General features: G+C 41.8%; 1 long non-coding RNA gene across 1 annotated transcript; it reads left to right on the top strand.

Moving 5' to 3' along the window:
• Positions 1 to 378: 378 nt before the first annotated feature.
• On the top strand, positions 379 to 1,503 carry LOC114430272 (uncharacterized). Its single transcript, XR_003669978.1, has 3 exons — positions 379 to 425; positions 991 to 1,164; positions 1,443 to 1,503. It is a non-coding gene; the product is annotated as an uncharacterized LOC114430272 (long non-coding RNA).
• Positions 1,504 to 12,958: the final 11,455 nt, after the last annotated feature.

The raw sequence follows: 12,958 nt of genomic DNA, 5'->3' as shown, positions 1-12,958 counted from the left end.
AAATCTCTGGACAGTAAAACTGCCCACCTGGACCTGATGGTTCGCTTCCTTCATGGTCTCTCTTCAAACCAGAAACTCTTAGAAGACCTGCTGGGTCAGACAGAGATCAGTTCAGAGGCCATCCAGACAGCCATCGACAACCTGAAACAGAGAAGCACTGATACAGTGTCTCCTGACAGAAGCATCAACATCTTCCACTGTCTGATGGAGATGAACGACCTCTCAGTGCATCAGGAGATCCAAGAGTTCCTGAAGTCAGAGAACAGATCAGAGAAGGAACTCTCTGAGATCCACTGTTCAGCTCTGGCCTACATGCTGCAGATGTCAGAGGAGGTTCTTGATGAGCTTGACCTGATGAAGTACAACACAACACCAGCAGGACAATTGAGACTGCTTCCAGCTGTGAGGAACTGCAGAAAGTTCAGGTGAGTCCAGATGTGACCAATCAGTGCAGATTATTGGTTTAGTTCTTAGACACATTCACACAGCGGAGTTCCTTGTGTTCATTGACACATCACATCAGCTGTGTTTTTGTCTCGGATGTTCTTCTACTGTGAAAACATTGTTTTGTATGTTTCTGTTTGAAGCTGTTGAATGAATGGACAATAAATGTGTCTTTATTTGTAGTTAAAACAGCTGCATGTGGCCAAAGTGCTGCACAAACTACATAGATACAAAGACTGCAAAAACTGCAGCACAACATCATGGTATGCAAACATGCAGACACATACCATTACACAAACAGTTCAATCAGGATGTCACACAACAGAATGACTCTTAAAAGTCTCTGAATGAAAGAGAAGAATTTATCTTTCAGCAATATCAGCTGGAAGAACCTACAACAGAGGAATAAAGTGAAATACACTGTCAAAATGAGATGATGAGAATGATCAGAACTATTGTTACATGTCAAACAGTCAGATCAAATGAGATCACTGCTACTACTTAACGTGTCCCTTTCATAATGTTCTGATATTTCTGTCATCACAGACTTTCTGACTGTAAACTCTCAGAGACTCACTGGGAAGTTGTGGCCTCAGCTCTGAAGTCCGACCCCTCCCATCTGACAGAGCTTGACATGAACTGGAACAGGCTGGAGGATTCAGGACTGAAGCAGCTATGTGCTGGACTGGACAGTCCTCACTGCATACTGCAGGTTCTTAGGTCAGTTAATGTTATTATTAGGCTGAGGTCCAGTTTTTAAATCATCTGTCAGGACTGACAGACAGAAAAGGACCACAGACATGTGTATCTTCAGTCACTGTTGCTCTGATGACAAATCAGATCTACTCATATGTTCAAATGTTGCTCAGTAATTCAGTGAATAATTATTATTTTCTTCCCTCCCAGTAACAGTCATCTGTATGTTTTAATGTTATCCCATATTATTAGATGATCAGTGGTATCAATGGCTCTATCAATGTCTTGTATTGTTTTATTAGGTTGTGTGGCTGTGGTTTGTCAGAGATCAGCTCTCTGGGATCAGCTCTGAAGGCTAACCCCTCCCAGCTGAGATATCTGGACCTCAGTGGGAACCACCTGCAGGATGTGGAGCAGCTACGTGGTTTTCTGGAGAGTTGTGGACTGCAGACTCTGAGGTCAGTCTCAATAGTTTTATGTGTTGTGATGTAAAGTTTGTGGTGGGGTGAGCTCTGAAGTCCCAAGACTGCAGATCCTCGGGTCAGGGTAAATCTGGTTTATCCAATGTTTCTTAACCCTGATTAACTCAGTTTTAATTATTATCTTGGATGTCCCTTTAATACACACAAGTGCAGTGTTTAACCCATCAATCAAATGGCCATCTTTAAATTATATTTTTAATGAAGATCTTAACTACGTCTGCATATGTCTCTGCAATTGAATCTCTGCCCTTTCTCAGGTAAGTAATAAGTAACACAACACAAGGTTTTAGAAAAATAATTCTCAGTTATTTAAGAAAAGGTTAATGCTGGTGAACTAAGAAAGTGAAAATAAAATTAGAATATTGTTTTGGAGCCTTAAACATCAAATGTCACTTTTTTAAAGAAAAACACTCCAGCTGTTTGGAGGCAAAAACACAATATAACCTTTTTTCTTAACCCTCTAATGAATTCAGAAACTCAGTTTACCAACCTCAAGGTCACTTAAACAAAAGTTGTGGCCCCCACACCTTAATACACTCTATAAAGCAGCAACTTAAATGATTACAGACTGACATATACCGCAGCAGGCGAAAGTCTTCCCGCCTCTCAGTATGCTGCTAGACTTCTTCTCACAGATTGTCCTGTCAACAACCTTAAGACACAAGTTACACACCGTTTTGTGCACTGCTAACTTAGAAATGAACACAGAAAATCTCTGTGTTACACATGTTTCTCCGACACACCTCTCCTAGTCTGTGTCACACTGTGCTCACGGTCCTGTCACTTGTTATTAACCCCATCTATGCTGGTGGGGACATCTTTCAGCAACATTCTTTAACATAACACAACAAACATGTAACACTTTTTTACCCTTTTAAATCACATTTTAAATGCTTACACATTTAAACTTGAACTGAAATGATCAACACTCATTAAAACATGTGGGGATTTTAAACTGGGTTACAAACAAAACACATTTAGGAATGAAACCTTCTAGATGTAGGCTTCACTCAAGAGATTAAATGATGATGGATTGTGCAAGTACATCTATAACATTAAACTGCAGCTCATTAAACAACGAAAAAATACGAAAAATATGAATTGACACATGTCGGGGTGAAAATCCCCTTGTTTCCTTCTGATCACCCCCTGAATTAGTTTGTAAGGAAGGAGCGGATAAATTCTGGTCTCAAAATTATGATTTATTAAACAATGAGGCAAATTCTGAGTCGCAGAGCTCTGGGTTGTTGCACCCAAAGAACCAAACAAGAACAACACAAGAACAGGACAACCAACAAGAACAAACAACCACACAGCAACAACGAACAGCGCAACAACAACTGGACATGGAGTTCACACATTGATATACCCCATGGGCGTTCCTGCCTGCCGGCCCACAGGGGTATCTACTGCCCCCCTGCAGACCCTGGGTCATACAGCGAATGGACTATTAGTGTTTACTGCCAAATAAGGTAAAACTTCAATTCCTTAAATCTCATAGGTTGTGAGTCCGATCTAGGGATGACCATAAACTGGGTACTCAGGAGAAAAACACATTCCTTTAGAATCTGGCTTTTATCAGGTCAGAGGTGCTGCTGTCCTTAGTCTGAATTTATGACCATCTCGTACCAAGCGGAGCTCCAGAGAGCAGAAAAACAACTGATCTCATCTGCCACAGCCTGAACTGCAGAAAACAAAGTTATATGACACACTATGAAATGACTTCTTAATACATTCAGTATCCTCGAATTACTTTGATTTTCTATAAAATATTCTAACACATAAACACTTATGAAAATCACATTATTAAGTGATAAACACATTTAAACATGAATACTTATATATCTGAACACACTGCATGTTAACACCGTGCAGAATAAATTCTTTCACCCTACACACACTATGAACACAAAGTTAACTAGAAAGCATTTCCTGAAGAAAATGTGAGTTTGGTTGCTGCAGCTGAAGCATTGCTCTGAATGATGTGAAGGATTGCTCTGAATGATGTGAAGGATTGCTCTGAATGATGTGAAGGATTGCTCTGAATTGCTGGAGAATCTGCAGTCTGAATTTAAGTTGCTGAAACACTTTGAATAGATGAAGCTGTTTTATTGTGAAAAGTAGAAAACCTTTGAACATTAGGAAGTTATGAAATAGAAACTGCTGAAGATGAACAATATGAAGTCACTGACCTTAAAGAATAGCCTGGAAATACACCATAAAGGTCTGAGGCTGGAATCATATCTAAAGCTAATAAGGACAGGCTGTATGGTTTTAATGTGGAAAAGTATCAGAGTTACCTCCCCCAGAACATTTTGGATGAAGTAGAAGCCATTTCCTGCATTCTGGTGGATTTCAACAGCTATTATACTGACAGAAGTAAAGGGTTAACTCAACAACTATTACTGAGAGATTCAATAACTCCTTATTTATTTTAAGCCATGATGACATGATGACAAATACAAAACCAACCCAAAATGAAACAGTTCTGTCAGCCTCATGGTGGCACTACACTAACAGGTTATTAGAACAAAATGTTTACATCTGTTACTGTCTACCTCTGTGCCACCATGACTTTAACCACAAAAACCACATTTCTGTTTCACTGTATTCCCAATGAGGCCATCAGCTGCACTGTCAGGTTTTAGAGACTTCACAGAACAGATCAGATTAAACAGATTAGAAACAGATTACCCAAAGCCTCCAAAAAAAGCTGCACAACAGGTAACTTAGTTCACATGAATCTGTGCTGATGTGTCTGCTTGTGTTGATCAGCACACAATCAGTTCACATGAAGTGACTGAAACACAAAGGGAGGATCAATATAGAAGGAAACCCGCTCCCTGTCTCTCACTCCTGGCCTGCCCTATATGCCATAACGTCTGCTGCACGGTGTGCTTGCAGCTGAATCTCAGACCTCACCTGGCAACAATACATTTTTTTTCTGATTGGCTCATTCCTGTTCTCTGCCATAGAAATGACCGATGATTAATAATAAAAAATGTACAAACATAATTCACAAATTATAACCACTGACATTACTAAGCTTAGACAATAGTGTCCTTTCATGTTGTAGAATTGTTTTTTTCATTGCACTGCTCTACTTCTTACAATTATTCAGTATTGTTAAATGTACACATTTCATTTCTTTCAGGCTGAGCAGCTGTAACCTCTCAGAGAGAAGCTGTGAAGCTCTGTCCTCAGTCCTCAGCTCCCAGTCCTCTAGTCTGAGAGAGCTGGACCTGGATAATAACGACCTGCAGGATTCAGGAGTGAAGCAGCTGTCTCACGGATTAGGGGGTCCAGATTGTAGATTGAAGACTCTCAGGTCAGGATCCAGCTTTTTGATCATCAGTTAAATTCTGCTTCATGTTCATGTTGAAGATCTGTTGGATTTTCCTTCTTTCTTCTTGGGTTCATGACATGTTTTGTACCTCCAGTCTGTCAGGTTGTCTGATCACACAGGAGGGCTGTGCTTCTCTGGCCTCGGCTCTGACCTCCAACCCCTCCTATCTGAGAGAGCTGGACCTGAGCTACAATCATCCAGGAGACTCAGGAGTGAAGCTGCTGTCTGCTTTACTCAACAGTCCAGATTGTAGTCTGAAGACTCTCAGGTACACAGAGACCACAGAGCATGAGTCCTCCTCAGTCTGTCAGTTTAGCTCATATATCCACAGCTGTTGATGGATGGACTGAAACTGCAGAGAAGAAATAATCACTGATCCCTGATGTTCATCTTCCTCCATCATTAAGTGTCCATCATGTTAACTTCACTTTTCTTTATACACGTTCTTCATGTCAAAATACATACAGACTGATTTTCAGTCACACTTAGTGCAGATCAAATACAAAATGATGCCCTACTTATTAATGTCCTCAGCTGTAAGAACCACTGAATTATTTCCACAAACAAATGTTCCTGAAACAATCCATATGTGAAGCTTCAGAGGAGACAACAACACAATGGTAGAAGGAGGAGTTCCTTCAGTCAGAGACAGAGAGCAGGGAGACACTACAATATTATCACTGTAAAAACTACACACAGACATGAGTGAATGTATTTATTTGAAGTGTGTCAGAAACTCTTCCATCCATGACACATGTGAACCAGGCTTGTGTTTGCATATAGAGTGAAAGGAACAAACAGTCAGAGACAGTGTGGCTTGTTTGCTGCTTTGGATAAATGCACAATGCTGAGATCAAACCTACACTGTTGCTGCATGAAGAGGATTTTACAGTAAAGCACTGACAGAGAGCAATATTTCACAGAATGGAGGACATGAATAAACACAGAGCAGATCAGGAGAGACTCTTCTGGAGTCGACACAGATGAGTTTCAGTCTGTTTGTGTGTCTCTGACAAACTGAGGAACTCTGCTTCATGTTGATCAGCAGTTTGGACTCATGTTGGTTAGAAAATCATTCTGACTGTGTTTCTTCCTGCAGGGTGGAGCATGGTGGAGAGCAGAGGTTAAAACCTGGGCTGAGGAAGTGTAAGTTTGACTCAGTCTTTCCTCATGTTATTGTGCATGAGTCAGTGTTCTATCAGTCCATCAGAGCTGTTGTAGCGCAGCCTCGGCGGTTGGATTTCTTTGGTGTTTACTGGAGTTTATTACTCCCCAGCAGGAGTTTTAGGTTCCAGCTTTGTCATTGGTTTTCCTTTTTTCTCTTGTTAGGGAGCTTTAGTGTGTTGTAGTGTCTCTGTGTTTGTTTGGGCACTGCTCAGCTCTGAGTTCATGAACTGCAGCCTAACACTGAAACCAGCCTGTGTAGCTGCCGATCTGAGAGTGGGGACGAGTGGGGAGGTGCAGACATGCTGTGTGTGGGTTTCCCCTCAGCCTGGGACATAACAGAGACAACCAAAGCAGACAAAAGACAAAATCCAATAAGAGACCACAAAGGGTTGAAAAGGTCCAAACACAGGAAGAAACAGCTCCACAGTCCAAAAGCAGGCAGGACTCAGACACAAAGAATCTCATCCAAAGGGTCAGACTGGACTGATGGACTGAAGAGTGAAGACACTGAGACACTGAGCTGTGAGCAGCATTATTAGGGTTAGGGTTAGGGCGATAAATGCCACTGTTTAAGAAAACGAGTTACCACCAAAATAAGTTTCACACGGGGTCTCTGTTTAAAGTTTGTAATCAATTAGTAACAAAACACGTTATCCGCCATGTTTCCCTGCACCGTTTCTTCCCTTTTTTCCCAATCTGCTACAAACGCCCTGATTTTCAGCACAATGCAGCATTTCCATTCAACCAATCACGGGGCAGCTTTCCAACTGTCATGGCGGCGCCCTGTCAGTAGATAGAAAGTATGTCCAGTCGTCTTTTAAATGAGTGTTTTAGCTATGTGACATGAATAACTTTGACAGTATCGATGAGGCAGTCCTCTTTTCTTCCATGGGAAAAAAGTGGAAGCCTTCCAAACAGAATCCCGAAACTCAGCTGGAGGGAAAATACCGGCCACTTCCTGTTCACATACTAAAGAGGAAAACTTTAGTTTTTCATGTGGATCAACTGACAGCCGGCGAAATAATATTATTAGAAATACATATATAAATACATAAAATGAGTTTTGTGATGAAATGGATTTATAGCTTTTTGGGTGGAAAAAAGATTTGATTGTTTAATAAATGTTTAAAATCAAAATATAGATTAGATTTTTTGATGTTATTACAAACTCATGATGATATATTACAGTTTGAAACATAAACTAGAAGTTTCATATAAACCCTTTTTGGGAAAGAAAACACTTTTTTCTGGATTTATAGCGTTTTGGAAGCAGTCTCTTCATTTGTTAGGCGGGACAGCCGAAACCAGTTAAACAAGCTTTTACTGACAGCTCTGAACAGACCACATTAACTTATCATTCATTTTAGTGCAGCTGCCACAACTTCCATTTCACAAACCATTTCAACAACCTTACTTGGACTAACAGTCTTCATGTATACTTCCCCATTTATGCTCTATTACCCTATTTGGTAATTTCGTTTTTTCTGCTATACTTATCTCAGGAAACATGCTTACAGATGTCTACACCCATATGATATTCACACTGTGTATAAATAAAGGAAGCAACCCCGGAAAAGTCAGAACTGTCGGCACTCCGGTGAGGCACTTCTCCTTGGCCAAGTTGCGTAAACCTGTCTCTGTCTCCGAGTCTGTTTGCAGCCCGAACTAGGGGGAACCATTTTTCCCCCAACAGTCTGTGTGTGTGTGTGTCTGTGTGTGTGTAGTTGTGTATGTTCCTGTATGGTTGTGTGTGTGTGTGTGTGTGTATGTTCCTGTATGGTTGTGTGTGTGTGTGTCTGCCTCTGTATGGATCAATACAGTGAAGTTACATTGGTTTGAATGAACCCAATGCATTGTTAATGGGAGCGGCCATCTTTGATGATGTAATCAGAGAAGTCAGTTACAGCACCTGTGGAGGTTACCATGGAAACGGCTCCCTCAGTTTTCGGCTTCCTCCCTGGTATTGTGACTTTTGCCTTTTTTCTCTCTCTCCCCATTCACCGTCTATGTCGTTCACCCACTGGTTTTTTGCGATTTACGTGAAAACCGTACGTCGGAACGGAAAGAAAAGTCATAGCACAGGTGTCCCGGTACAGCCGGACGTCCTGTAAAAGTTTCAGGTCGCTCACATTAAAGCTGTGGGACTAGTTCCGCCGAAAATGTGTCCAGAAGAAGGAGAATAATAAAGAAGCGGAATAAGTATTTACAATAGTAACAGTGGAACAATATCAGGATAGATCAGGAGGTCTGAGTCTGGTCTTTCAGTCCAGATCCTCCTCCAGACTCTGATGAAGGAGCTTTTGGATGATGCTCTTTATCCAATGATACAGTTGATGCTGCTGTTCTTCTCATGTTCTAAATGTGTCGTCTGTCTTTACTCACATTGCTGCAAATATCCAGTTTGTGTTTGAACACAAAGCTGATAGTTGTGTGTTTGTTCATTCAAACATTAGTGACAAAAAGTCTGATGATAAACTTTGTATGAATGAACAACACATCAGTCAGTAAAGACAGAATGAAGCCATCAGATGTGTCAGATGATAAACTGCAGCTGTGTCTTTTTCTCTCCATCAGATTTCTGTCAACTTGAAGTCGACACAAACTCAGTGCACACAAAGCTCAAACTGTCTGACAACAACAGGAAGGTGACACATGTGAGAGAGGAGGAGCAGCCATATCCTGATCATCCAGACAGATTTGACTGGTACCATCAGCTGCTGTGTAGAAATGTTCTGACTGGTCGCTGTTACTGGGAGGTCGAGTGGAGAGGAGGGGTTCATATATCAGTGAGTTACAGAAGAATCAGAAGGAAAGGAGACAGAGCTGACTGCATGTTTGGAGGAAACAATCAGTCCTGGAGTCTGTTCTGCTCTGATCGTCGTTACTCTGTCTGGCACAATGACAGAGAAACATCCATCTCCTCCTCCTCTGTCTCTCACAGAGCAGCAGTGTATGTGGACTGTCCTGCTGGCACTCTGTCCTTCTACAGAGTCTCCTCTGACACACTGATCCACCTCCACACCTTCAGCACCACATTCACTCAGCCTCTACATGCTGGGTTTGGGTTCTGGTTGAATCCTGGTTCCTCAGTGAGTCTGTGCTGTGTGTAGAAGCAGAGTGTGTGGAAGTGACAGCAGCTTCAACTTTGTGCTTTAAATGTTGATGATGTTTCACTTTCATTTGAATCACTGACTGTGATTTCAGGTCAGAACATGTTTTTGTCTTAGAAGCAGTGAAATGAAGAATGTGAAGCTGAATTTATGATCATGAACTTTGACATGTCCTCACAAATGAAACCCTTACATTAAGAAATGCATGATTCCATGTTGTTATGGCTCTGATATTAAAATGTAGTATTATAATAGGAGTTAATGGACCTAAGTGGAAAACACCATTTAAAACTGCTGCAATACAAACACTAATAACTCCAACTCAATATTTTGGATAAACTTTGACATGACAGATATAAAATAATGCCTGAGCCTCCCAACTTGTAAAATAACTTGTTTTGTGCATTTTTACATGAAATATTTGCATCATGCAAGCTACCTGGCATTTAAAGCGTTAAACTCCTCCAATGATTTCATGTTTGGTAGTTCTGAGCAGTCCTGAAGTTGTTCCACATATTTATGCAGAAAAATATGAATCTGTTCAGTTTTTAGAGCAGTTTTTAGAAGCGGACATTTTTGTCCCTGATGACACAAAGGGTAGTAAATGTGTTTCCCAGTGTTCTGGTGATGGATTAGAAACATTTAAGTTTGAATTCTAAAATTTGTGTTGAACTGCCCGATTGCCCTTTTTTCCCTCAACCTGTGACGTCGGCGGAACTGCGATCACTCACCTGCTCCTGCCCGGGACGTTAAAAAGAAGCAAAGACACGAAGAAAGACTCGGAGAGACACTGCAGCGCTACCACGCAGCTGTGGACCTTTCAAAAGCAAAAGCATTGAAGGCATTCAGTGCCACAATGGAGAGATGTGGATCTTGAGGAGCTGCGTGAATTCCTGGGGCTGCTGATCCTGGGCGGCATGTACCGGTCCAGACACGAGTCCATGAAGAGCCTCTGGGATGAAACAACAGGGAGGGTCATTTTTGCAGCCAAGATGTCCCAAAAAAGGTTTTCCTCCATCAACCTCGCTATGTGATTTGATGATCGACTGTCCTGGCCAGAGCGCCACAGGTGAGACAAGCTGGCTCCTGTGCGAGATCTGTGGACCCAATGGACCACCTGCATCCCAAAAATGTATAACCCAGCGAGGGATGTATGTGTTAATGAACAGCTGGTCCCTTTCAGGGGCCGCTGTTCGTTCAAACAATACATTCCCTCCAAACCCGCCAAGTACGGGTTAAAAATCTGGGTGCTGAGTGATGTGCAGACCTCCTATGCATGGAGATTGGAGTTGTACACAGAGGTCTGCCGCATCAGCACCCAGAGAACGGAACCAGGGGAAGCGGGTGGTCCTTCAGCTAAGAATTTCCTTCGGGATTAATAAAGTTTTATCTTATCTTATCTTATCTTAACTGAAAAGGGCTACACAGTGACTGCGGGCAATTTTTTACATCTTTCCCCCTGGCTGCAGAGCTCCAAAAGGGCAAGATGGCTCTGGTCGGGACAGTGCGAAAAAATAAGCCAGAGCTCCCCCAGCAGCTGCTCACCGTGAAGCAGAGACAGGTGCTGTCCTCTTGCTTTGCATTCACCCAGGACTGGACAGCAGTGTCGTATGTACGAAGAATGTGGTCCTCCGCAGTACAAAAAACGGGGAGCCAGTATTCCAGGAGTCTGGTAAGTTAAAGCCCCAGATCATCCTGGACTACAGCAAAGCCAAAGGAGCTGTGGACCACCTGGACCAGGTAAGCAACATATCAATTATTACCCAAGTTATTTACTTATGTACATGTTAAGTAAATACATTTGTATGTAGTATTATTATGTATTATTGTGATTGTCTGATATAGCCATACTATTTATTCAATTGTATTCCATATTTTACATATTTTTGGAAGATTTCAGACTCTTTTTCATAATAAGAAGGTGTGTAAATGTATTCAAACCATCTGAGCATTTCTTTTTCAGATGTGTGGTACATACTCGTGCCGGCGCAAGACACCGAGAGGGCCAATGTGCATTTTATATCACATGCTGGACATGTCTTGCTTCAATGCTTTTGTACTCTTTGTGGCTGTCGATCCTGCATGGAACAGCCAGAAAACCTGGTCCTTCAGGAAGAAGGAAGAAGGAAAAGAAGAAGAAGAAGAAGAGGAAGAAAAAGAAGGGCCAGGGCCATCTAAAAGCCGCAAGCAGTGCACTTTGTGCTTCCAGCGCAGACGTGTGTGGAGCCACTGTGCCATATGTGGGGCCCATGTCTGCAAAATGCGTCATGATGTCATCTGCAGTGATTGCCTTAAAATGTTAAAAAATATTTCAAAAGAAGAAAAAAAAATGTTCAATGTCTAATTACATCTGAAGTTATTTTAAAAACAATTTGATGCAGTGAAATTAAAAAATATTTATATAAAAGTATTTATATATGACATTGTTTTTTTTTAAGTTTATGGGAGGACAAGGTTCCCATTGATGATCTGATAGTGAGAGAACTTGATGCTCTCCTTCATATCTGCATCCTTGACTCTTGGCAATGGCAGGTATATGGTTTCACACAAAATATGTGATACAAATTAGAGTCATTTTTAAATGTGTTTTGGTTCGGGGCGTGTGTTTTGTTCGGTTCTGTACATGCGCAGCAAGTAATGTCAAGTCCAGTCCAGTCCAACCGCCAGCTAAATACCTAAAAGAAGAAGAAGAAGCAGCAGCAAGTAATGCAGGGGGGCGTGTTTTCCACTGTCACACTGAGAGGCACTCTGGACTCTGACTCCAGCAATCTGAGTTCAAATCTCAGTGGAACATTTTGTTTGGACAGTAATCCTGGTGTCCTATCTACACAGATCAGTCTATGGAGAAGTCCACAGTCTGTTCATTGGTCCAGCTGTAGTCATTAATTACTGAAATAAATCAACCTTTTCATGATATTCTACTTTCAAGTGTTTATTTCTTTTAGTTTTGATGGTTATAACTGACAACCAATGAAAACCCACATTCAGTAGGTCAGGAAATGAGAATATGTGAAAAGGTTCAATATTGAAGACACCTGGAGCCACTCTAACCAGATAATGAACAAAACACCTGCAAAGGCCTTTAAATGGTCTCAGTCTAGTTCTGTAGGCTGCACAACCACAGGAAGACTGCTGACTTGACAGTTGCCCAAAAGACGACCATTGACACCTTGCACAAGGAGGGCAAGACACAAAGAGGCTGGCTGTTCACAGAGCTCTGTCCAAGCACATTAACAGAGAGGGAAGGGGTGTACAAGCAAGAGGGAGTACAAAGTGTTCTGCCCAAACAGGGACTTGAACCCTGGACCCTCAGATTAAAAGTCTGATGCTTCCAATACTTCACTAGTGCACTTCATGTAGTGCAGTGAGTCCTGATTGACTTGCAATTGACCCTTTGTACAAGGCATCCTCCAGCCTGCATTTTAAGAGGGAGGGTGTAGCTGGATGGATGAGGATGGATAACGTAGTGGACTCCCACCCAGCAGATCAAGTCCCAGAGGTTACAGCATCATTTATTAGCTGAGTTTCCCCTCAGGGAAGCTGCTGTTTACAAGCTGTTTACAGAGAGAAGCAAGAAAACAACAGTCAGCATCATCTTCCATAAAACACATGACAATAACATGTGAGACAGAGAGTTTATGATCAGTGCTCCCCCTGCTGGTTAGGACATATGATGACATTTTAAATGTACCAGTCAAAAGTCACTCAGTGGT

The sequence above is a fragment of the Parambassis ranga genome, unplaced genomic scaffold, assembly GCF_900634625.1.
Source record: "Parambassis ranga unplaced genomic scaffold, fParRan2.1 scaffold_22_arrow_ctg1, whole genome shotgun sequence".
NCBI classification, from domain to species: domain Eukaryota; kingdom Metazoa; phylum Chordata; class Actinopteri; family Ambassidae; genus Parambassis; species Parambassis ranga.
This window is presented reverse-complemented; position numbering and strand designations above follow the sequence as displayed.